The sequence below is a fragment of the Leucopleurus acutus genome, assembly GCF_964270905.1.
Source record: "Leucopleurus acutus genome assembly, chromosome: 12".
Classification (NCBI taxonomy): domain Eukaryota; kingdom Metazoa; phylum Chordata; class Mammalia; order Artiodactyla; family Delphinidae; genus Leucopleurus; species Leucopleurus acutus.
The window spans coordinates 37437791-37462873 of NC_139154.1; the positions used below are offsets into that span (position 1 = coordinate 37437791).

General features: G+C 39.4%; 1 pseudogene across 1 annotated transcript in view; it reads left to right on the forward strand.

The window, feature by feature from the left end:
* The first annotated feature begins 2226 nt into the window (after positions 1-2226).
* The window catches only part of LOC309969580 (alpha-endosulfine-like), a 32662-nt pseudogene continuing 9805 nt past the window's right edge, over positions 2227-25083 (forward strand). The window contains exon 1 of the transcript in view: positions 2227-2577. The product of the transcript in view is annotated as an alpha-endosulfine-like (transcript). The remainder of the gene's footprint in view (positions 2578-25083) is intronic.

Here is a 25083-nt window from a genome sequence, read left to right on the forward strand (position 1 = left end):
GAATTCACCAGGGAGACCTTCCAAGCCTAGAATTATTTTTACTGAAAGGTTTTAAACTACAAATTCAGTTTCTTTAATATATATAGAACTAGTCAGTTTATCTATTTTTTCTTGAATGAGCTTTCATAGTTTGTGTCTTCCAAGATATTTTTTCATTTCATCTAAGGTATCACATTTATTGGCATTAATTTGTTAATATTACATTATTATCTTTTTAATATATGCAGAATCTGTAATGGTGTCACCACTCTTGTTTCAGATCTTGGTAATTTGTGTGTTTCTTCCCTATCTTTTCTGACTAATCTGATTATAGGTTTATCAATTTTACTGGTCTCAAAAATTCATCTCTTTGCTTAATTTATCTTTCCCATATGTTGTCCTTTTTCCTATCTTAGTTTTTTCTGTTTTGATCTTTATTACTTCCTATCTTTTCATACTTTGTGTTTAGTTTGCTTTTTAAATTCAATTCCTTAAGGTAGTAATTGGGATCATTAATTGGAGGTATCTCTTCTTTTTAAATATAGGTGTTTATTACTATAAACCGCCCCTCATTTCCCTTGATATATGACAAGAAATAAAAGTGAGGTTATAAAAACAATGAACAGTAAAGAATTAAAATTTATCATTATTATGGGAGAATGATCATAGCAATTAGTTCATCTTAAGAAAGTTTTAAGGTTACTTGCAGTATATCTGATTTTACGATGAAGTTTAAAATGTGTTCAAACGTGTTACACTTCTTTAAGATGGAGGAAGCCCCAGGAATAAATGTAGCAAGGTTAAATACCAATGAAGAGAGCACATCTCAGTAAAATTAGGTCTTTTTTAAAAATATAATTTCCATTAAAAGTCATTTTCATTTGTTTATGTTTCAATAAATGTATATATTTTATGTGTTTTAAAGCATCAATAAATATTAAAAGCAAGCTGATGTTTACAGTTAACTCATCTATACAAGTGTTAACTGTCCTGAAAATTCCTGAAGGGAATCTGAGTTAACATACTTGTCTTAAATATGTCATCCTCTTAAAACAGTTGGTTAATAATTTAAGATATATGGTATTTTCACTCAAAGTTGCCCATGTAAAATTTGTTAGTTAAATGCAGTATTGTTAGGGAACACTTTTTTTTCCCCATAATTATGATAACCCATAAAGTAATTTAGGAGAGAGAGGCAGACTCATGGGGTGATGAATTAGGACATCATACATACGACACTCAAACTAATTGTCAACCTGCTACTAAAACATTAGATCAAATAATCACCAGTCTGACCATTGGGAAGAGTCTTCACTCTTCACTTGGACCATCATTTACATTCCTCCAGTGACAAGATGTTCACCTTTCCCACCTTCGGTTAACTCTGAAGGTCAAGTTTCCCCCTTTAGATTTTTTTTTTTTTTTTTTTTTTTTTTTTTTTTTTGCGGTACGCGGGCCTCTCAGTGCCGTGGCCTCTCCCGCTGCGAAGCACAGGCTCCGGACGCGCAGGCTCAGCGGCCATGGCCCACGGGCCCAGCCGCTCCGCGGCACGTGGGATCCTCCCAGACCGGGGCACGAACCCGTGTCCCCTGCATCGGCAGGCGGACTCTCAACCACTGCGCCACCAGGGAAGCCCCCCCTTTAGATTTTTAATCTCCATTTTTTCCTTTCATGAAGTGGGAATAATACTAATCTTGACTACTCCACTGACTTATTTTGAGGCTGAATTTAGGCAATAACTAAAAGTTCACTGGAATCTGTATGAAAGGACACAAATTTGAGGAAGGATTGACTGTTTGAAGTAAATTCAATACTACCATGCACTTGTCTTACTGCTCAAATCCCTCAGTTATTTTATTTTTAACCTGTGTGTGTTAGGTTACAGAAATGTAGCTTGGATTAGTCTTTCTGACTAACTCCTGATTTGAGATCAAACAAGGAAGGAAATGTCACTCAGGAAAGCAATATGATTGCATGGACAGGAAAAATCGGGTAAACTTGCTCTCCTGTTTGTGTCACTGGCCTCGTTTGTTTCAGAGCTGTGATATAAGACACTTAAAGCACTTGATCAATTTATTTCTTGATCAGTTTTAAACGTTCCGAAGTATAAACAAAGCACCTCTGAAGGGACTGAGCAGCCCTAGTGACAGGAGCCGAAGAAGCAGTGCAGGTTGTCCCGTTTCCCCTCCCCCTTCCCTTCTCCGGTTGACTTCTTGGGTCCCCTCACTCCACAGTCCCTATCCCACCATGTCCCAGAAACAAGAGGAGGAGAACCCTGGGGAGGAGACCGGTAAAGGAGAAGCAGGACACACAGGAGAAAGAAGGTACGCTCCCTGAGAGAGCCAAGGAGGCAAAGTTAAAGGCCAAATATCTAAGCCTAGGACAAAAGCTTGGAGGCTCCAACTTCCTCACGAAGAGACTCCAGAGAGGGCAAAACTACTTTGACTCAGGAGACTACGACATGCCCAAAGCCAAGATGAAGAATAAGCAGCTACCAAGTACAGGACCAGACAAGAACCTGGTGACGGGTGACCACATCCCCAGCCCACCTGATCTGTCCCAGTGAAAGTCCTCGCTCATCACCAGCAAGCTTGCGAGGTAACTGGGGCCCCCTTCTGCTTCCCTTCCTCACCCACCGGACTTTTATATATCATAGGCAGGGATGCAGTGGGCACCTAGTTATATCTTCTCAACTTGCTAGCCAGAAATGACTGTGATTCTCCTGGGGGCTGCTGAGAAGGTAATGTGGGCTGAAGAGAGGCTCTGAGTTCATTTCTTTGGATAAATGGAGATTTTCACACCCTCATGTGGCCCAGGTAGGGGCTCAGAAATGGGAGACTAGGATTGGATAATGCTGCAAACTCTCTTTTTCTTTTGTACAAGAAACTGGGGAGATGTGATTTCTCCTTTTGGAAGAGGATATCCCCAAATTGGTTAGCCTAGGCCTTGGGAATAATATGACAGGTTTAACGTCCCAAGGCTAACCTGACATGGTTGGGAAAGGTAGATTGAATGGGATCTGTTTTCTGTGCTTTAAGTGTTTTGTCCCTTGGGCTGCTACTGCTTCATGTTTCCATTATGACTGGTTTAGAGAAGCTCAAAAAGAAAAACTGATTTCCTTGCCTAAAACTATAGTGCCCACTTAACCTCCTTGACTCAGTCAGTGTCTTTTACAGGTTGCCCTGGCTCTTAAATAACGTAAAGATTGGAGGATATAATTCACATAAAATGGGCATCTTCTCTCTCTCTTCCAGCATGTTGCTTTTTGAAAGTATCATGGGATAGTGGAAAGAACACTGGGTTGGGAGTCAAGATATCTGGGTTCTAGCTCCACTCAGTCTAGGCAGAACGGACGTGTAACCTTGGTCAAGTCATTTAACCTCTCCGGATTTCTATTTCCTCATCTGCAAAACAGAGTTGAATATAGATGAGATTGATTCTGATTCTAAAATCCTGAAAAAAACTGTGCTGTTCATTGTAAAGCCAAAAGTGAGGAAGGCCCATAGGTGAGCCTACAGAGGGGAACTATTGGAAGACTACACGGGGAGAGAAGTTGAGGTTTGGGGGTTATAAATTCAGGCGAGAGGGGGCTCATCAGGATCATGGTCTTGAGGGTCAAGAAAAAAAATTCTAAGCTAGCAAAGCTCTTGCCTCTGCCCTCACCTGCTTTCCTACAATCTGGGCCCTTGCTGCTAAAAAGCTGCGCTGACAGCCAAGCTGTGGGCCTGGAGAAACATGCTCAGTCGTGCACATGGGGAGTCCCACATTTCAGATGTTGTCAGCTGCCAGGCGTATTGTTAGGGAGACAAGAAGAAAAGGGATGAACTGAGAGAGCCTCCAGGGCTTAGTGCTACAGCAGGGCTGGGGCAGCAGGTTCTCAGGAGATGACTCACCTTGGAGGAAGCTGGGGAAGGTGGTTAGGGAGAAAGGGAAGAAGCACTGAGAAATCTCTGCCTTCCTAGAGCTCAGTAACCCAGCTCCTGTGCTCTGAGAAGCAGAGTGCTGATCGTGAACCAGGTGGAGGAAAGGGGCTGCAGACGGCCAGCATCGTCAATCTAGTTATCAGTAGCTTGGCCTGAATGTTACTGAATGCAACCTGCTAGTGATCACAGAGACGGCAGGGTGGGAACTAGCTAGCCGTTCAAGAGAGGAAGATTCTATAATCCTCTCTCGCCCTCTCAGCTCACCAGTTCTGATACGCCACACATCTGGCGCAATGAGAACAACTGATGAACTTGCTGATGCACATGGAGGGGGTTGGGGGTGCCTCCACTTCTTTCCTGACCAGCCATTCACTTTTCAGGCCATCATTCCAACTGGATAGGAAAACGTTGGTGAGGAGGGAATGGAAAGAGCAGGATCCCGTGATTCCCTGGCCCCCAAACTCCTTGGCTGTCACCTGTAATTGTATATAATTTTTGTATTTCTTGCTCCATTTCCTTATGCTGTCTTCCTTAGTCTAAAATCCATGTGGAAAGGGGAAAGTGTTGCACATCCTTGTATAGTTTCCTCAACTGTCCCAGACATGTTGTACACAGATATGTTGTGTTTATTATATATGTAAATATATATATAATTTTGTATGTTTTCATCTCCAATCTTCTCGCATTTTGTACTCTTTTCTTTTCTGTCTGAGCTGTCTTCTCTATCGGTCAGTATGACTCCTCAAGACCGAGGCCACAGCGAGTCTGGTTTTTAGGAAGGAATAGAAGAAATAGGGAAATCAGAAAAATGTTTGGTCTCTTTCTCCGCCTGGTCATCTTCAAGGCTAAGAAATCAAAGAAGCAAAAGCTACCCTCTCTATATGCCACCTGTTTCCACAGCGTGAAGTGCATAGTTTCCATGGCAAAGAAGGGTCATTTCAAAATCCAAATCCAAATTGCTCTGATTAAACCTAGATTATTAAGTCCACTCAGAAGAACATGTGTGCTGTCTGGCCCTGACCTCCGGGAAGTTACCACCTGATCACTGTGTGCCCCCAGTCCGTCTCCGCTGCTGCAAGTGGCTCTGACCATGCCTCTGAGACCAAGCCTGCTCTGAGCCAGGCAGTTTACACCCCTGAAAACCTCCAGTTATTTTGATCTTGTCTAAATAATTTTTTTTCTGTTTTTGTTTTCATGGATATCTCCAAAAAGAGAACATTTTGTTTTGAAGATAGGAAAAGACTGAAATTTTCTCTCTCTCTTTTGTTTTAAACAACTCGCTGGATAAGATTGAGACATGTGCCAGGTAGCCCTGATTGTTAAGTGCGGAAGAGTGATGGGGTAGAGACTGGGGTGGAACTTAGGGCTCTTTCCCTTACTACTTGACAGTGTTTTCTTTTTCTTCTGTGTTGGTCCGCAGCAGCCAACTTGAATGATGCTGCCCGGGGCTCTGCCAGATACTGAGACGTTGCCCCCCGGGTCCTGTGCTGGCTCCTGGCCCTCCCTGCTTTTGCAGCCAGGGGTCCGGAGGTGGCTTGGGTGTGGGCTGGAGGGGCAGAAGCCCCTGCCCTTGTTGGGAGACGTCTCAGTGAAATCCTGGGGGTGGGGGTGGGGATGGGGGTGGGAGAGGGTGGAGTGGAGATTTGGGGGAATATGAATTAGGGCTTGGAGTTGATAAAAACATTCTTGACTATCCTCCTGCTTAACCACGTGGCTTCTGTGGGGTGGGTGTGAGGAAGAGGACATAAAGTGGACTAAAGATGAGAGGCTCTGATTCAGCTCTGTAGAAGAATGCCTTGTTTGCTTGGATGTGGCCGGGGACCTGGTGTCAGATAAAGGAAACTGTCCGTCTAAATATGAAAGATGCAGACAGCTCCTCTGCAGAGCAAGCTGAGAACTCAATGTTAATTGTTCATAAAAAAAAAAAAAAAAGAACCTCTAAGGGGACAGTCTATTAGGATGTTTGCCTAGTCACTTCCTGCTTCATGCCCACATCCTCCTATAACCGGTTGTTTCCTCGCAAGAGTAAGTCCCTGCTCAGGTATGGACAAAAATCCCCTTATTTTTCACCTGAAATTTGCCGTGGAGACACTTAGTTCACCTTGCGTAATCCCACTTTCCTTATTACTTCTTTCTAGCAGTCTTCTGTCTAGGACGGTAATCCCACAGCAGGGGCCATAGTCTCAAGATCTGGGTGTGGGTATGTTTTGGGGGTGGGGAGATGGGGCTTCAGGACAGGATTTAGAAGTTTAATGCCCAAGAATCTTGGCTGTAATTTTTACAAACTATTTATTTTTTACTGTTATGTAAAGAGGACATAATATAAAACTTACAGAATTGTTGAGCAATGTTATATAAGGCAATATAAGGCATGTCGCGCAGAATACATTGATCTGTCTTGGGAATAGGACTTCCGTTTTGTAATTGAACGGTTCTTAATTGTTGAGTGTAGTAGTACAGAGCTTAAAACAGCCTCTCTCTTTTCTCTCCATCTATTGATTCTGGCGTTTTCTGGGGTGAAAGAAGGTATATCTAACTCCTCTTGGTTTTATGAATCTTTTGAAGCTTTGTGGAGAGCCATTTGTCACTTTCCTCTGTTGCTGATTAGCCAAGGACAAAGGAAAAGGAGGTAAAGGAAGGGCAGAGAGATCATGTCACCCTCTATTGGAAATTGGCCCATGTTTGTCAGCTGACTTTCTTTTGATTGAGAGTCTTATAATTATATTTGGGGATGGACTCCAGGATACAGAGTGATGATTATTTGTCACTGATAATTAAGTAATTATCATTTTGCCTGAATGGAGAAGAACCCAAACATTTGCTGTGCACATCAGGAGGCGGCAGTGAGTAGGGCAGCCATCCTTCTGAAGGCAACTTCTCCACGGCCATGTTATAACAGTAGCTCCTGTGTGGGTTCTCACGGACACTTAAAAAAATCTCTAAAGCCTTTGAAATGTACTTTCCCCCATTTTAAACCGGTGTAAGTTACTTATTTTTTAGTGATATCACAAAGGACAAACTCCACAGTTTTTATTTCTGAGCCAGATGGGTACATTGTATTTTTTTTTTCAATATGAGGCAGCAAAATTATTCTCCAAGCAGCAAGATTATTATGCTACTTGTTCATATTCATCATGTTGGGATTCCCTTTCTTGCTTTCAGTGTAATTAATTTGGTCTGTATTTCTGGATGCTAAGGAAATGCACAATAAACATGGACCCTTGCAAGCATTTTAAAAATACCGATTTCTCTAAAATTCTTATATTCAAGGAAGCGTGTCTCATTCTCCCTTCTGGTTATTAAGAATAAGGACAGCATTTCCACTCACTGCAGTGTTAGCAGGAGATCTTCTAGCAGCAACTGCGTCTTACATTATTAATAGCCTCACAAAAAATGTGCTGTTGCCGTGGTGGGTACGTATCAATTTGTACCAGGGTAGGACGTTTTCTCAGACGTGAATAAAAAACCAGTTCAGGATGCAGGATGTGTATAATGATATCAGGACTCACAGTATAACAGACTCATCAGCATCCTGGTGATGTGGAAGGAACACTGAGATGGGAGTCTTAGGTTGGACAATCAAGTCTGCCATTCATATGTGGTGTGAGCTTGGACAACTGCTTGATATCTCTTAGCCTCAGTCTTGGCATTTGTAAACTAAGGAGATACTCTTCGTGCCCTGCTCAGATCCCCTCATATGCATTTTATCATTCTGGATACAAATCCCCTCACCTCCTGCATGCTTTGCTTCTACTGGCAGGGCCTGCAGTTTTCTATAGGGGACCACCTTTGACTCATGGTGCCTCTTGCTTCATCCTTACTCACAAAAGTGCCAGGAGTTTATCTGTTCTCCACTAGGCCTCCTCTAGCCTATCCAGTGACAGGCTGATCTAGTAGTATGAAAGCCCAGCTGCCTTGCCATCAGGGTGAATACATTCTGAAGGTGTAATATCTTCCAGGGCTTCCTATGCTATTGCTGGGACTATACCTGAAATCTCAACCTTGCTTGATGTCTCCCCTCCCTGCTCTTCTCTCACCTCCTTACTTGTTTCCCCAGGGAATAGTTTCTTAAAAACCACTTGTACCGGGCTTCCCTGGTGGCGCAGTGGTTGAGAGTCCGCCTACCGATGCAGGTTCGTGCCCCGGTCCGGGAGGATCCCACATGCCGCGGAGCGGCTGGGCCCGTGAGCCATGGCCACTGAGCCTGCACATCCGGAGCCTGTGCTACGCAACGGGAGAGGCCACAACAGTGAGAGGCCTGCGTACCGCAAAAAAATAAATAAATAAAAAAATAAACCACTTGTACCTAAACCCTCATCTCAGGACCTGCTTCTTTAGAACCCTGCCAACCTCATTGAACCAGCTGTTCAAAGTTAAATAAATGTTTAATTAGCACAGTCTTCTTGTTCTTTTAATATTTTGATAGTGCTTTAACAGTTGCCCAAGTTCTTATAATAAGACTATGGAGTTCATCAGTCTACATACCTGTGTTGGGGGGGTGAGTATAATTGGCCCCTTGAGGTCCAGATTCAAGTGAAAAAGTGTTACTCTTTCACTTCTTAATATTTACTTGTTTCATCATAGCAATAGCTTGTAGTGGAAAGGAATTACTATTGCATTTTACAGAAGAGGAAGTTGAAACTCAGAAAGCACACATTGTGTAAGTGAAATCATGCAGTATTTGTCCTTCTGTGATTGGCTTATTTCACTTAGCATAAGGTTCCCAAGGTTTATCTGTGTTGTTGCATATGGCAGGATTTCCTTCTTCTTTATGGCTGAATAATATTCCATTATGTCTATCTATCTTGATCTATCTATCTATAGATATAGATATAGATATGCCACATTTTCTTGAGGTATCTAAAGTAGTCAGAATTACAGAAGCAGAAAATAGAAGGGTGGTAGCCACGGTCAAGGCAGAGAGAGAAATGGGAAATTGCCATCGTTTGATGGGTCTAAAATTTCAGCGTGCAAGAAGAATAAATTCTAGAGACCTACTGTACAACGCTGTGTTTTCAGCTAACAATACTGTGCTGTACACTTTAAAAAATGTTAAGAGAGCAGGTCTCATATTATCTCCTGTTACCACAATTTAAAAAAAGAAAACAAGGGACACATCCCTTGTCCTTATGTCTACAGAACTTGGTTGCTCCATTGGAGCTCACGTGTCCCAGCTCTGAGCTCAAAGTCCTCTCCACTGCAAACTAGTCTGTAGGTAAATGATGTCCTTGAAACCTCCTGATTTCCTGGTCCACCCCCCATCTGCTTGGCATTGTTTCCACTAAAACCTCAATTTCATGTTTAATTCTGAGAAACTTTTCAAATGATGACTAAGATATTAGCTGTTAGGGACTCAGGGAGCATCGATAATTTAAGAGGGTGCTTTAGGTATCCAAAGATTTAATATTCAAAGGAATCAAAACTGGAATGATACTGGACAAGATTATTTTTTTCTCAAGTTCTAAAATCATACAGTATATGTAATGGAAAGAACATGGGAACCATATTTTTGCCTATCTTCATGTTAGAACTGAGATTCATTCATCTTTAGAAGGAAACCATTTGGCATTTTCTTTTACGACAAAACCGTTATGATTTTGTTTGTTCTTGTAATTTGGTTACTGAACATCAAATTTTCTGAAGAAAAACTGACACTTTGAAGAAGGCAGTTTGCAAAGTAAAGAAATTTTCATATGAGAAGAGTGGGAGAGAATCAGTTAAGGTTCAAAGAAACCTTTATTTTAACTCTCACAGCAGGAGTAAAGCACTCAAGGGGTTTAGGTTCCAGGAAGGAAACATGCAGTCTTCTCAGACTGAAAAGAAGAAAAGTCAAACTCAGAGTCACTCAGAGGTTTCAAAGAGGTAATTAGCACCTTTCTTCTTTGTAACTGACAACTAAGGGACTTCCTAATCAGCCCAGATGTTAGGAAAAAGATAAAGGTTTTAAAGCTCTGGCTCGACTCTTAGAGTGTGAAGATTACCCTGGGGAAGCTGCTTTCTAAGGCAGATTTTGAGCCTAGTGTCTGTAAGCTCTGTTTTCTCTTGTTGGCCGGTAGAGCCCAGGAATCTCCATGTGTAACATGCAGGGAGACTGTTTCCATGTTCCTCACATCTAGAAACAGAGCAGGTGACGTATTATTTTAATACAGGCCAGTATTCCAGTAAGGACTCTTTACAGCAGAATCCTATTGTTACCAACGCTGTTACCCCAGAATCGTACCTGCCCCTCCCTGGAATAGAAAAGAATTACTCTTACCTAAGTTTCAGGAAGGAGCTGCAAAGAGAAAAAATGAATGAGAACCAACTAGGCCCAAGATGGCAGAAGATTTGACTTCCAGCGGACCTTGAGCCTCATTATACATTCATTGTAATACATTAGCTAAATGACACACCCACCAGCCCCTTGACAGTTGCTATGACAACAACCAGAAAAGCCCATGCAAGGACTGAAAAGGAGAGATGCAACAATTCCAGGTCCAAACCACACCCGTGTTCTCAGTTACCTCATGAATATTCCTCCTACTCTTTCCAACTCCCTCCCTTTTACCTCGACCCTCCCTCATATAGATTTGGTGGCTCTGCTAGAATTGGGTTGAGAAGCTGATTTGTGAATTAGGTTCCTGCTTCTCCTTTGGCCATTGAATAAAACTTGTGCAGTTCCAGTTTCAGTATCGGTTTTGTTATTGGCTGCACAAATGTATAACTGAATCACTTTACTGTACCGCAGAATTTAACACAACCTTGTAAATCAACTATATATCAATTTAAAAAAGAAAAAAAAAAGAACGTCCCTGGCTGAGACAGGGGGTCTCGCCTGGCTAGGACATTGCCACGGGTCCTGTCAACCAATTCAGTAACAATATGATGTTTGTATTGTTATTTTTCCCTCTTAATATCTTGTAATAACTTATATGTTTGCCAAGGAAAACAGATGTGACAGGAAACCAAAGTGCCTGTGGTGAGAGGACTTTACTGTTTTCTGAGAAGCAGTTGAAATAAATGAAGATACATAGAGAAGAAAATAATTCTGAACAAATGCTAACAGCCATCAAATATGATATTTAAATGAACTCCTATTCAGTTTTTTTTTTCTTCTGTGTAGCTTCAAGAAAACAATTGAAGATCAATGAGTAGAGTAATGACTCTTCCGAGACATGGATTTCTAATAGAGTTGTCTCAGCTGAACTGCCTCAAATAAAGTGAGTTCCAGATTCCTGGGAGATTTGCAAACATTAAATAACCAACCAACCGGCAAGATGAAATGGTACAAGGCCCACTGGTAATTCGTGTTCCCTCACTGCCCATGTGTCCTTCCGACAGCAAGACAGTGGACATCTCAACAGAAGAAGAGTGCCCGCTCACATCCACACATATACCTACTGCATAGAACTGCTTCTCTTTTTCTCTCTATAATTGCGTCTTTTGCTAAATTTATTGAGGGATCATAATTTCCAGAAATGCAACAAGGTCAGATGTAAAAAGTAGTTATATGGTGGTACAATAAAAATTAACTAATAATGAAGTACTGCCACTTACACCCATCAAAATGGAAACATTTACAGCAACTATAATATTTATTTTTGTTGGGAGTGTAGTGAAAATACTACTCTAACAGCTGCTGGTGTAAATACATATTGTCACATCTTTTTTTATTAAGCTATCTTAAAGATGTTATTGAAACCTAACATGCATATACTCTTTGATCCAGCAATACTGTATTCCTTGAAAGGTATCTTATAGAAACCAAAAGACCAATAAACAAAGATCTATGTACCAAGGACTTTCTTGCATTTTTATGCATGTAGAAATGTATATGGAAAAATGCCCATCAATGAAGAATTGGTTATACAAATTGTGGTGTGTTAACACCAGGAAATAAAGCCATTAGAAAGAATGGGTTAGAATTATTTCTGTTGGGACTTCTCTGGTGACGCAGCGGTTAAGAATCCACCTGCCAATGCAGGGGACACGGGTTCGATCCCTGACCTGGGAAGATCCCACATGTTGCAGAGCAACTAAGCCCGTGCTCCACAACTACTGAGCCTGCGCTCTAGAGCCGGCGAGCCACAACCACTGAGCCCGTGCACCACAACTACTGAAGAGCCCGTGCTCTGCAACAAGAGAAGCCACTGCAATGAGAAGCCCGCATACTGCAATGAAGAGTAACCCCCTCTCGCCGCAACTAGAGAAAGCCCGCATGCAGCAACGAAGACCCAATGCAGCCAAAAAATAAATAAAATTTTTAAAAAAAAGAAAGGGAGCATTAATTTAAAAAAAAAAGAATTATGTCTCTTTACTGGAAAGAATGTTTACTAGATATTGAGAAAAGCAAGGTGAAGAAAAATGTGTATAACAGAAATTTAGGTTTATATATTTGTGTGTATATACATATAAGTATATAGTGTAATATACATATTATATATATGTAATGTGTGTGTATATTGTGTGTCTTGGTATATCTAGGTGTGGAGACAAGAATGGAAGATATAGATATTAACATGTTTTACCTAAAAGGGCACTGGTGTAGAGGGAGAGGAAAGAGGAAGGAAGGAAGGCAAAAAAATGAAAGTGAAAGAGTGAAAAAATGCAAGACTGCATTAAGTAAATAGTATACATGATATGGTTCCACATTTGTATAGTATGTAAAATATACATGTGTTAAAAAATGTACAGCATCTTTTTCTGAGAGATGGGGGAAATACTACATGCATATTTTATTAGCCATGTTTTAAAATCTAAATGATGAATAACACTTTGAGGAAAAAGTCAGCAAATAACAGAGCAGATTCAGCTCAATGGTATGTTTGCTTGTTTAGTTTTCTACAATCTTTCTCATTCCAGCTCTGATTTAATGCAATTTGCAATGAAAAGTACAGCATAATCAGAAAAATAATTGAGGAAATTACAGGATGTGGAATTTAAATGCATTTTTTACAATTATTTTTTATAAGCAATAACAAAACCCTCAATTTGGGTATCTGACAAGGCGCTCGTGACTGAAGGGTTTATGTGTCCAAGCAGAACATTATCAGTATTTTATTGAGTTGGGTCTCTTGATGAATTGACCTCATTTATCTCTACGACAGAGCAAAGAGATTTTTTTCACTTGGACGAACATTCAGGCATTGTTGGGTATTGTCAAACTCAATAAGTCAATGGTAATTCCAGGGGGAAAGTTATTTATTTTAATTGCACTCTAGCATAGGACTTAACAGAAAAAGGTCTACAGGATAAGAGATTATTGCTTCAACCTTTCCATCTTGTTTTGTTTAATTTAACACTTCAGCGAACTTCCCGATAGTAACATACTGCCTTAGACATTTCTAACTCCTTTTAGGTCTTTTACAGTTTTCACTGAATACCACAAATTAAGGAGTTCAGTGTGGGTCAGGATATATTATTTCTGAAACCATGGGTATGGATCTGATATTTCACTTATCACCAAATCTATCAAGTAATAATTGTTTCCCCAGAGCTGTTAAACACAAGGACAGTTTGTCAGTGGCTCTACCTATACTGGTATGTCTTCTAGCGTAAAAACTTCAGACAGAAATGAATGCTCTCCTATGGCAGTGAGAGTGTATACCTTCACCTGTCAGTTCCACCCACTTTCCAATTATTGCCCCAGGCCTGCAAGCTCGCCCTCAGAAAAGGACCTGGCTGGCTTTCTGGCCTAACCCCTTCTTGCAGAAGTTCTTAACTCAGCTGTAGAACTCCCCTCCATGTGAAACATGTCATGGACTCTTCCAGTCCCAGATGTAGATTTCAAAAACACAATTCCTCAGATTTAGATAGAGAACATTTAACTAAAGGGAAAAAAAAACTTAAGTCTTTTCAGTCCGAGGCTAGTAATGTGTCCCAGGTTGAGGAAAATAGGTCAAATATTGATTAAAACCCCAAATACTGTTTTTCCTTGTAACTTTAATGCATCCTTCCTTCCTTCTTTCCTTCCTTCCTCCCTCCCTCATTCCCTCCCTCCCTTCCTTTCTTGCCTTCTGACATTTAACAAGCATACGTGCCAGGTGCTAAGCTGGTTACTGAATATACTGGTTTCCTATTTCTGCTGTAACAAATCACCGCAAACTTAGTGGCTTAAAACAGCAATTTTTTTTTTCTTTTACAGTTATAGAATTCAGGAATCCAGACTGAGTCATAAACAGCTAAGTCAAGGTGTCAGTAGGGCTGTGCTCCCTTGGGTGGCTCCAGGGGAGAATCCGTTTCCCGTTGCTTCTTCCAATGTCTGATGACTGCTGACATTCCTGGGCTTGTGGCCATGTCACTCCAATCTCTGCTCCTCTTGTCACATTGCTTTTGGCTCTTCTGTGTCAGTTTTCCCTCTGCCTCTCTCTTATAAGGACATTTGAGATTGCATTTAGGGCCCACCCTAATATTTCAGAATAATATTCCAATCTCAAGAGCCTTAATTTAATTTCACCAACAAAGTCCCTTTTGCCACAGAAGGTAATTTTTGTAGGTTTTAGGAATTAGGATCTGATTATGTTTGAGGACCAATATTCAGCCTACCATACTGGAGACACATGAAATACAAACCATGTACCTGCCCTCAAAAAAGCTCACATGAAAACCATGTAAACAGATTACCTAAATCTTAGAAAGTTTAATGTTAGACACAGACTCTGAGAGCATACTATTTTCCTGCTAGGAAATGATTAGGAATTAATGGCTTCCCAATTATTACATTCAGTTTCAATCTGAATAGGGATCAATGCCAACTTGACTATATGAATCAAAAATTAAAACTCATTGCAGATGGAGATGTCCTTTCGTGTCTGTGGTGGGCTGAATAATGAACCCCGAAGATATCCAGGCCCCAGTTCATGCAGCCCATGTTTGATACTTTATATGGTAATGGGGTCTTTGCAGCTGCAATTAAACAAAGGATTTTGAAATGGGAAGATTATCCTGGATTATCTGAGTGGGCCCTGTATGTAATGTAACTGTCCTTATAAGAGGGAGGCAGAGGGAGTTGTGAAAGCAGATGAGAAGGCAAAGGGATGATGGAGAAAGAGAAAGATTTGTGATGCTGAGCTGTTGTCTCTGAAAACAGAGGAGGGGGGTTCATAAGACAAGGAGTGCAAGGAAGACAGCTCTAGAAGCCGGACAAGGCCAGGAAAGGGGTTCTTTCCTGGAGCCTGTGGAGGGCGTAGAGCCCTGCGCACACCTTTCCTTTATCCCACTGAAACTGATTCTGGTCTCCCGACATCCAGAACTGGAAGCGAATACATGTCTGGTGTTTTAAGCCACCAGATGTTTGTTAATTTATAAAAGCAGCCACAGGAAACCAATACAGTGTTTACAGGCTCTGAATGTTTTCTGCAACTCAGTGTAGCAGAAAGAGCCTGTTCTGAGAGATTGGAGACAGAATCCCAGAACAGCTAGTTACTCACGAACTAGGGACCATAGGCAACTGCATGCTTCCGAAGCCCAGGTCCTCTGTCTACACTGTAACCCATGACTCTCCTTTATGTTTTAATGTTATCTACCTAAAAATAATCTATATTTAACCTCCAACACATAATAAATTTCCAAATATCAAATTAGGACAATAGCATTGATACAATGCACATATTCCTGGGTCAGGTTCTGGACTAGAAAGAGGACATGAGACAATCTGTTCAGAGTAGAGGAGATCATCTCATTATTATCCTTTTTCTGGATCATAATCCAATTCAGGAACACACTTTGCATTTACTTGTCATGTCTCATTAGTCTCTTTTAATCCAGCACAGTTCCTCTGTATTTCTTTGTTTTTTTTTTTTTTATTGTTTGGCACTTTTAAACAGTACCACACGTTGTTTTGTGCTGTATCCCTCAGATCAGGTTGGTCTGATGTTTCCTCAGGATTGCATTTAGGTTATGCAATTTTTGGCAGGAAACCCACAGAAACAATGCTGTGTCCTTCTCAGTGCACCCTATCAGAACGCACATGTTGTCAGTTGATCTTGTTTAGGGATTTGGGGTGAACGGTGTATGGGAATTCCTCCCAATTTCATACATCTAAATGAAAAAATTCAAAGTTAAAAAAGTCCCTACTTTTCAGCATAGGATATAAATTAGTGAACTGGTATAGTTTTAAATGTCTAGTGTATCATGTAAAAAGTTGAAAGAGTTAATGCCCTTCGAAAATGGCCTACCTATCAGCATCGTAAAATCTTGGATACAGAAAGAGTGGAGGTGTTTCAGGAGCAGAACTTCATGGGTAAGAGTCAGGGATCCAGCAGATCAGACCTGCTGATTTGATCTCTGCCATTTAGTGGCCCACTGATCCTTGGCAATAATAATAATGACAATTAGTCAATTTATTGAGAATTACTGTGTTCTAGGTGTTGTTTTGAGAGATGCACAATTATTCCATTTAACTGTTGCAACAACATATGAATTTTATATTATTATTATTCCCACTTTTAGATGAGAGAACTGTAGCCTAGAGAAGTTAAGTCACTTCCTCAATAACCAACAGCTAGGAAGTATTAAAGCCAAATTCAAACTTATTCTGCATCCAGGTCCTACGCTTATTACCACTTTATTACACTTCACTAAGATTGCTAACCACAGTTTTCTTATCTGCAAAATGGAGATGATAATCACACCTGTGTTATAGTTATCTGTGATTTAATAAAAGGAGGCATTTGAATTTATGCCTCATGGTAGGCATATATAAAAGTTAGTTTTATTATCCCATACTGATTATTGTACCTTGGCTTTACTGGTGGGAGAAAATGAGGCTCAGAGAATTTAAGTAATTGCCCAGACTAACACCATGAGGATATACACTTAAACCACTGTCTCATCCATGCTTCTTTCCATCATGCATGACCTCTCCTGGCAAGTGATTATTATACTAAAACCCAGGGGGCAGATTTTATCATAATGATGTAGTATATCCTTTGGTATAAATTAAAGACATAATTTCCTTGTAATCTCATTAGTGATCACTCAGCAGCCGTTTACTAAAGAGGCAGTAGTAGCTCTTTGGTTCCAGGAGCGGATTCAGAGCACTTATTGGTAGTCTTGCTGCTGGAAGAGAAACGTGCCTTGTCAATCACTCACCAACCGCCACACTCTCCCGGGAGCTCTGACTCAGCGCCCCCCCTTAAGAAAGTGGCAAGCATCACTCCGCATATTCTGGTGAGAGACTAGTCATAATCCCAGATCTAGACGTAGTTTGTGTCCTTACACAAGCCACTTCCATTCTCTGGGCCTCAGTTGCCTTAATAACCAAAAGAGGAAGTTGGAAGAACATTTTAGACTTTCTCCTAATAATTCTCTATCTTAATAATTTTAGACATTCTGAAATGCTTGATTATTAATGTTCCCATTAGTTTGACTTTTTGAAAAGGCATTATAGATATCAATCAACTAATAATTAATCTTGTGCTTGCTACAGTGTTAATACATGAAGTACATATTCATGTATTTCATAAATTAGCGTTTTGGATAGAAAGTCTGGGGTTTTTTGTTTTTTGTTTTTTTTCTTTTTTGGCGGTACGCGGGCCTCTCACTGCTGTGGCCTCTCCCGTTGCGGAGCACAGGCTCCGGACGCGCAGGCTCAGCGGCCACGGCTCACGGGCCCAGCCGCTCCGCGGCATGTGGGATCTTCCCGGACCGGGGCACGAACCCGTGTCCCCGGAATCGGCAGGCGGACTCTCAACCACTGCGCCACCAGGGAAGCCCAGTCTGGGGTTTTTAAACATGCTTTTCTTGTGCTCTCTTGTCATTTGGCTGATTTTTTTATTGCATTGTGTACACTCGGGCTTTATCTGTCTACTTGCTAAAAAATCCAAGTTATCTGCAGTGTCTCAAATGACCTTGCATTAACCTTGTTTACCATAAAGTGAAAGTATGTCCGTAGAAACTCTCTGTGCTTTTAACACACTTGTTAACTTTCCCCAGTATTATCAGAGGGCACAAGAAATTCACATCAGTGTTCAGTAAAGCACCGTTTTTAATTTTGATTGTTCTTATATGGGTAAGTAAAGACCTCAGGAAGAATACATTAGCTGTGAATTTCCACCATATGCCACGCATTCTAACAAGATGAAAATCAATCCAGCGTGGAACTGAGTAATGAGAATATGTGACTTGCTCTTATCCCAATGAGTATGTTTCCAGTAGTATTAGCTTGAAATCAAGGCCAAAGTAATACTTCCAAGATCCCAAATACACTGAACTATTAATGACATTTTAATACAATTGTTCTATTCTTCAACAGATTAGCTTGGTCTCCTCTTTAGTATGTATTTAAACTTGAGTTTTATTCTAAGAAATTTTCTTGTTGAAAAGCTAAACTGAGATAAATTTTCTTTCATACATTAAACTTCTTGTTTTAGTTTTTAATTTAATTATTTTTCCTGTACAATATTATATTATTGGTTTGGCCCAAAGGTTTGTTCGTTTTTTCCCTAAGGTGGCTCCAGTAGCACTTAGTTGTCTTTAAGTTCATTCAAAACAATTTTGTTAGATTGTATGTGATAGCTGTTATATCAGTGTGCATTTAAAAGAAGACTTATCAAAACTGGTGAAGTTTTGTGTAGCCATTTTAATATTGAAGATGGAAGAAAAAAGCAACATTTTCTGCATATTATGCTTTATTACTTTAAGAAAAATGCAACTGAAACACACAAAAACTTTGTGCAGTATACAGAGAAGGTGCTGTGACTGATCGAACATGTCAAAAGTGGTTTGCAAAATTTGGTGCTGGAAATTTATTGCTGGACAATGCTCCACAGTCGGGTAGATCAGTTGAAGTCGATAACAATAAAATCAAAACAATAATTGAGAACAATCAACGTTATATCACACAGGGGATAGCCGACATAATCAAAATATCCAAATCAAGCATTGAAAATCATTTGCACCAGCTTGGTTATGTGAATTGCTTTGATGTTTGGGTTCCACAAAAGTTAAGCGAAAAAAACTTTCTTGACCATATTTCTGCATGCGATTCCCCACTGAAACTTAATGAAAACGTTCCATTTTTAAAACAAATTGTGACAGGTGATTAAAAAGTGGACACTGTACAACAATGTGACAGAAGAGATCACGGGACAAGTGAAATGAACCACCACCAACCACACCAAAGGCTGGTCTTCATCCAAAGAAGGTGATGTTGTGTATATGGTGGGATTGGAAGGGAGTCCTCTATTATGAGCTCCTTCCAGAAAACCAAATGGTTAATTCCAACAAGTACTGCTCCCAATTAGACCAACTGAAAGTGGCACTAATTCTGGAAAAGTGTCCAGAATTAGTCAACAGAAAACACGTAATCTTCCATCAGGATAACGCAAGACCGCATGTTTCTTTGATGACAAGGCAAAAACTCTTACAGCTTGGCTGGGAAGTTCTGATTCATCTGCTGTATTCACCAGACATTGCACCTTGGGATTTCCATTGATTTCAGTCTTTACAAAATTCTCTTAATGGAAAAAATTTCAATACCCTGGAAGACTGTAAAAGGTTCCTTGAACAGTTCTTTGCTGAAAAAGATAAAAAGTTTTGGGACAATGCAATTGTGAAGTTGCCTGATAAATGGCAGAAGGTAGTGGAACAAAAGGGTGAATACGTTGTTCAATAAAGTTCTTGGTGAAAATAAAAATGTCTTTTATTTTTACTTAAAAAACTGAAGGCACTTTTTCACCCACCCAATAGTTGCAGGTGTACAACATAGTGATTCAATATTTATGTACAGTATGAATTGATTACCATGATAAGTCTAACAACAATCTGTCACCATACAAAGCTATTGCAATATTATTGATTATATTCCCTAATCCAGACTGTACATCCCTGTGACTTATGTCTTTTGTAACTCGTATCTCTTAATACCCTTTACCTATTTTGCTTATCCCCACACCCCACTCTCTTCTGGCAGTCACCAGCTTTTTGTCCACATCTATGAGTCTGTTCATGTTTTGTTTGTTCATTTGTTTTGTTTTTCAGATTCCACATGCAAGAGAAATCATATGGTATTTGCCTTTCTCTGTATGACTTCTTTCATTTAGCATAATACCCTATAGGTACATCCATGTTGCTGCAAATGGCAAGATTTTGTTAATTTTTGTGGCTGAGTATTATCCTATTGTATATGTATAAAAGTGTGTGTGTGTGTGTGTATGTAAATAATGCTGGAATGAACATAAGGTTGCATATATCTTTTCAGATGAGTGTTTTTGTTTCTTTCATATAATTACCCAGAAGTGGAATTGTTGGATTGTATGGGAGTCCCATTTTTAATTTTTTGAGGAAACTTCATACTGTTTCCCATAGTGGCTGTACCAATTTACATTCTCAGCAACAGTGTACCAGGGTTCCCTTTTCTCCATATTCTGGCCAAAATTTGTTATTTCTTGACATTTTGATAATAAGCCATTCTTAAAGGTATGTTGTGATATCTCATGGTAGTTTGATCTACATTTCCCTGATGATTAGTGATGTTGAGAATGTTTTTACATGCCTACTGCAATCTGTATGTCTTCTTTGGAAAAATGTTTATCCAAATCTTCTGCCCATTTTTTAATCCTTTTTTTTTTGATGTTGAGATTTATGAGTTCTTTGCCTATTTTTTATATTAACCACTTATCACATATATCATTTGCAACTATCTTCTATTCAATAGGTGGGCTTTTTTGTTTTGTTAGTAGTTTCCTTCATTGTGCAAAAGCTTTCTATTTTGATGTAGTCCCATTTGTTTATTATGCTTTTGTTTCCCTTGCCTGTGAAGGCGTATCCAAAATCACATTGCGAGGATGATGTCAAAGAGAATACTGCCTATGTTTTCTTCTAGAAGTTTTAGGGTTTCACATATTACATTTAAGTCTGTAATAACTTTTGAGTTTATTTTTGTATATGATATAAGAAAATAGTCCAGCCTGATTGTTTTGCATAAAGCTGTCCAGTTTTCCCAAAACCAGTTATTGAAAATGCTGTATTTCCCTATTGTATATTCTTGCCCCTTTGTCCTAGATTAATTGACTATATAAGGGTGAATTCATTTCTGGGCTGTCTATTCTGAACTATTGACCTATGTGTCTGTTGTTGTGCCAGTTCCATACTGTTTTGATGTCTGTAGCTTTTTGTATAGTTTGAAGTCAGCAAGAATAATGCCTTCAGCATTCTTTTTCTTTCTCAAGATTGTTTTGGCTATATGCAGTCTTTTGTGTTTTCATATATATTTTAGGAGTCTTTGTTCTAGTTCTGTGAAAAATGTCATAGGTATTTTTATAGGGATTATATTGAATCTGTAGATTGCCTTGGGCTGTATAGCCGTTTTTTTGGTTGTTGTTTTGCCACCTTTAACTTTTAGTTACTTTTTTCTTATTTCACATCTTTATTGGAGTATAATTGCTTTACATTGTTGTGTTAGGTTCTGCTTTATAATAAAGTGAATCAGATATATGTATACATATATCCCCATATCCCCTCCCTCTTGCATCTCCCTCCCACTCTCCATATCCCACCCCTCTAGGTGGTCACAAAGCACCGAGCAGATCTCCCTGTGCTATGTGGCTGCTTCCCACTAGCTATCTATTTTACATTTAGTAGTGTATATATGTCAATGCTACTCCCTCACTTCATCCCCTTCCCCCTCCCCATGTCCTCAAGTCCAAGTCCATTCTCTACATCTCCATCTTTATTCCTGTCCTGCCCCTAGGTTCATCAGAACCTTTTTTTTTTTTTAGATTCCATATATATATGTGTTAGCATACAGTATTTGTTTTTCTCTTTCTGACTTACTTCACTCTCTATGACAGACTCTAGGTCCATCCACCTCACTACAAACAACTCAATTTCATTTCTTTTATGGCTGAGTAATATTCCATTATATATATATGTGCCACACCTCCTTTATCCATTCATCTGTCGATGGACATTATGTTGCTTCCATGTCCTGGCTATTGTAAATAGTGCTGCAATGAATATTTTGGTACATGACACTTTTTGAATTATAGTTTTCTCAGGGTATATGCGAGATAGTGGGATTGCTGGGTTATATGGTAGTTCTATTTTTAGTTTTTTAAGGAAGCTCCATACTGTTCTCAGTAGTGGCTGTAGCAATTTACATTCCCACCAACAGTGCAAGAGGGTTCCCTTTTCTCCAAACCCTCTCCAGCATTTACTGTTTGTAGCTTTTTTGATGATGGCCATTCGGACATGTATGAGGTGATACCTCATTGTAGGTTTGATTTGCATTTCTCTAATGATTAGTGATGTTGAGCCTCCATTCATGTGTTTGATGCAATCTGTATATCTTCTTTGGAGAAATGTCTATTTAGATCTTCTGCCCATTTTGGGATTGGGATATTGGGATATTGAGCTGCATGAGCTGCTTGTATATTTTGGAGATTAATCCTTTGTCAGTTGCTTCATTTGCAAATATTTTCTCCCATTCTGAGGGTTGTCTTTTCATCTTCTTTATGTTTCCTTTGCTGTGCAAAAGCTTATAAGTTTCATTAGGTCCCATTTGTTTATTTTTGTTTTCATTTCCATTTCTCTAGGAGGTGGGTTGAAAAGGATCTTTCTGTGATTTATGTCATAGAGTGTTCTGCATATGTTTTTCTCTAAGAGTTTTAGAATGTCTGGCCTTCCATTTAGGTCTTTAATCTATTTTTATTTTATTTTTGTGTATAGTGTTAAGAAGTGTTGTAATTTCATTCTTTTACATTCAGCTGTCCAGTTTTCCCAGCACCACTTATTGAAGAGGCTGTCTTTCATCCATTGTATATTCTTGCCACCTTTATCAAAGATAAGGTGACCATATATGCATGGGTTTATCTCTGGCCTTTCTATCCTGTTCCATTAATGTATATTTCTGTTTTTGTACCAGTACCATACTTTCTTGATTACTGTAGCTTTGTAGCATAGTCTGAAGTCATGGAGCCTGATTCCTCCAGCTCCATTTTTCTTTCACAAAAAATTGCTTTGGCTATTCGGCATCTTTTGTGTTTCCATACAAATTTTGAAATTTCCTTCTAGTTCTGTAAAATTGCCATTGGTAGTTTGATAGGGATTGCAATGAATCTGTAGATTGCGTTGGGTAGTATAGTCATTATCACAATGTTGATTCTTCCAATGCAAGAACATGGTATATCTCTCCATCTGTTTGTATCATCTTTAATTTCTTTCATGAGTGTCTTATAGTTATCTACATACAGGTCTTTTGTCTCCTTAGGTAGGTTTATTCCTAGGTATTTTATTCTTTTTGTTGCAATGGTAAATGGGAGGGTTTCCTTAATTTCTCTTTCAGAAGTGATTTCTGTGCATTAATTTTGTATCCTGCTACTTTACCAAATTTATTGATTAGCTCTAGTAGATTTTTGGTAGCATCTTTAGGATTCTCTATGTATAGCATCATGTCATCTGCAAATAGTGACAGCTTTAGTTCTTCTTTTCTGATTTGGATTCCTTTTATTTCTTCTTCTTCTCTGATTGCTGTGGCTAAAACTTCCAGAACTATGTTGAATAATAGTGGTGAGAGTGGACAGCCTTGTCTTGTGCCTGATCTTAGAGGAAATGGTTTCAGTTTTTCACCATTGAGAATGATGTTGGCTGTGGGTTTGTCATATATTGCCTTTGTTATGTTGAGGTAAGTTCCCTCTCTGCCTACTTTCTGGAGGGTTTGTATCATAAATAGGTGTTGAATTTTGTTGAAGTCTTTTTCTGCATCTATTGAGATTATCATATGGTTCTTATTCTTAAATTTGTTAATATGGTGTATCACATTGATTGATTTGCATGTATTGAAGAATCCTTGCATTCTTGGGATAAACCCCACTTGATCATGGTGTATGATCCTTTTAATGTGCTGTTGGATTCTGTTTGCTAGTATTTAGTTGAGGGTTTTTGCATCTATGTTCATCAGTGATAGTGGCCTCTACTTTTCTTTTTTTTGTGACATCTTTGTATGGTTTTGGTATCAGGGTGATCATGGCCTCATAGAATGAGTTTGGGAGTGTTCCTCCCTCTGCTGTATTATGGAAGAGTTTGAGAAGGATAGCTGTTAGCTCTTCTCTAACTGTTTGATAGAATTTGCCTGTGAAGCCATCTGGTCCTGGGCTTTTGTTTGTTGGAAGATATTTAATCACAGTTTCAATTTCACTGCTTGTGATTTTTCTGTTTATATTTTCTATTTCTTCCTGATCCAGTCTCAGAAGGTTGTGCTTTTCTAAGAATGTGTCCATTTCTTCCAGGTTGTCCATTTTATTGGCATATAGTTGCTTGTAGTAATCTCTTATGGTCCTTTGCATTTCTGCAGTGTCAGTTGTTAGTTCTCCTTTTTCATTTCTAATTCTGTTGATTTGAGTCTTCTCCCGTTTTTCTTGATGAGTCTACTTAATGGTTTATCAATTTTGTTTATCTTCTCAAACAACCAGCTTTTAGTTTCATTGATGTTGGCTATTGTTTCCTTCATTTGTCTTTCATTTATTTCTGATCTGATCTTTATGATTCCTTTCCTTCTGCTAACTTTGGGGTTTTTTTTTTCTTCGTTCTCTAATTGCTTTAGGTGTAAGGTTAGGTTGTTTATTTGAGATGTTTCTTGTTTTTGGAGGTAAGATTGTATTGCTATAAACTTCCCTCTTAGAACTGCTTTTGCTGCATCCCATAGGTTTTGGGTCATTGTGTTTTCATTGTCATTTGTTTCTAGGTATTTTTTAATTTTCTCTTTGATTTCTTCAGTGATCTCTTGGTTATTTAGTAGTGTATTGTTTAGTCTCCATGTCTTTGGACTTTTTGCAGTTTCTTTCCTGTAATTGATATCTAGTCTCATAGTGTTGTGGTTGGTAAAGATACTTGAAACGATTTCAGTTTTCTTCAGTTTACCAAGGCTTGATTTGCAACCCAAGATATGATCTATCCCAGAGAATGTTCCATGAGCACTTGAGGAGAAAGTGTATTCTGTTGTTTTTGGATGGAATGTCCTAGAAATATCAATTAAGTCCATGTTATTTAATATGTCATTTAAAGCTTGTTTTTTTTTTTTTTTTTTTTTTGCGGTACATGGGCCTCTCACTGCTGCGGCCTCTCCCATTGCAGAGTACAGGCTCCGGATATGCCGGCTCAGCGGCCATGGCTCATGGGCCCAGCCACTCCGTGGTATGTGGAATCCTCCCAGACAGGGGCACAAACCCGCGTCACCTGCATCGGCAGGCGGACTCCCAACAAC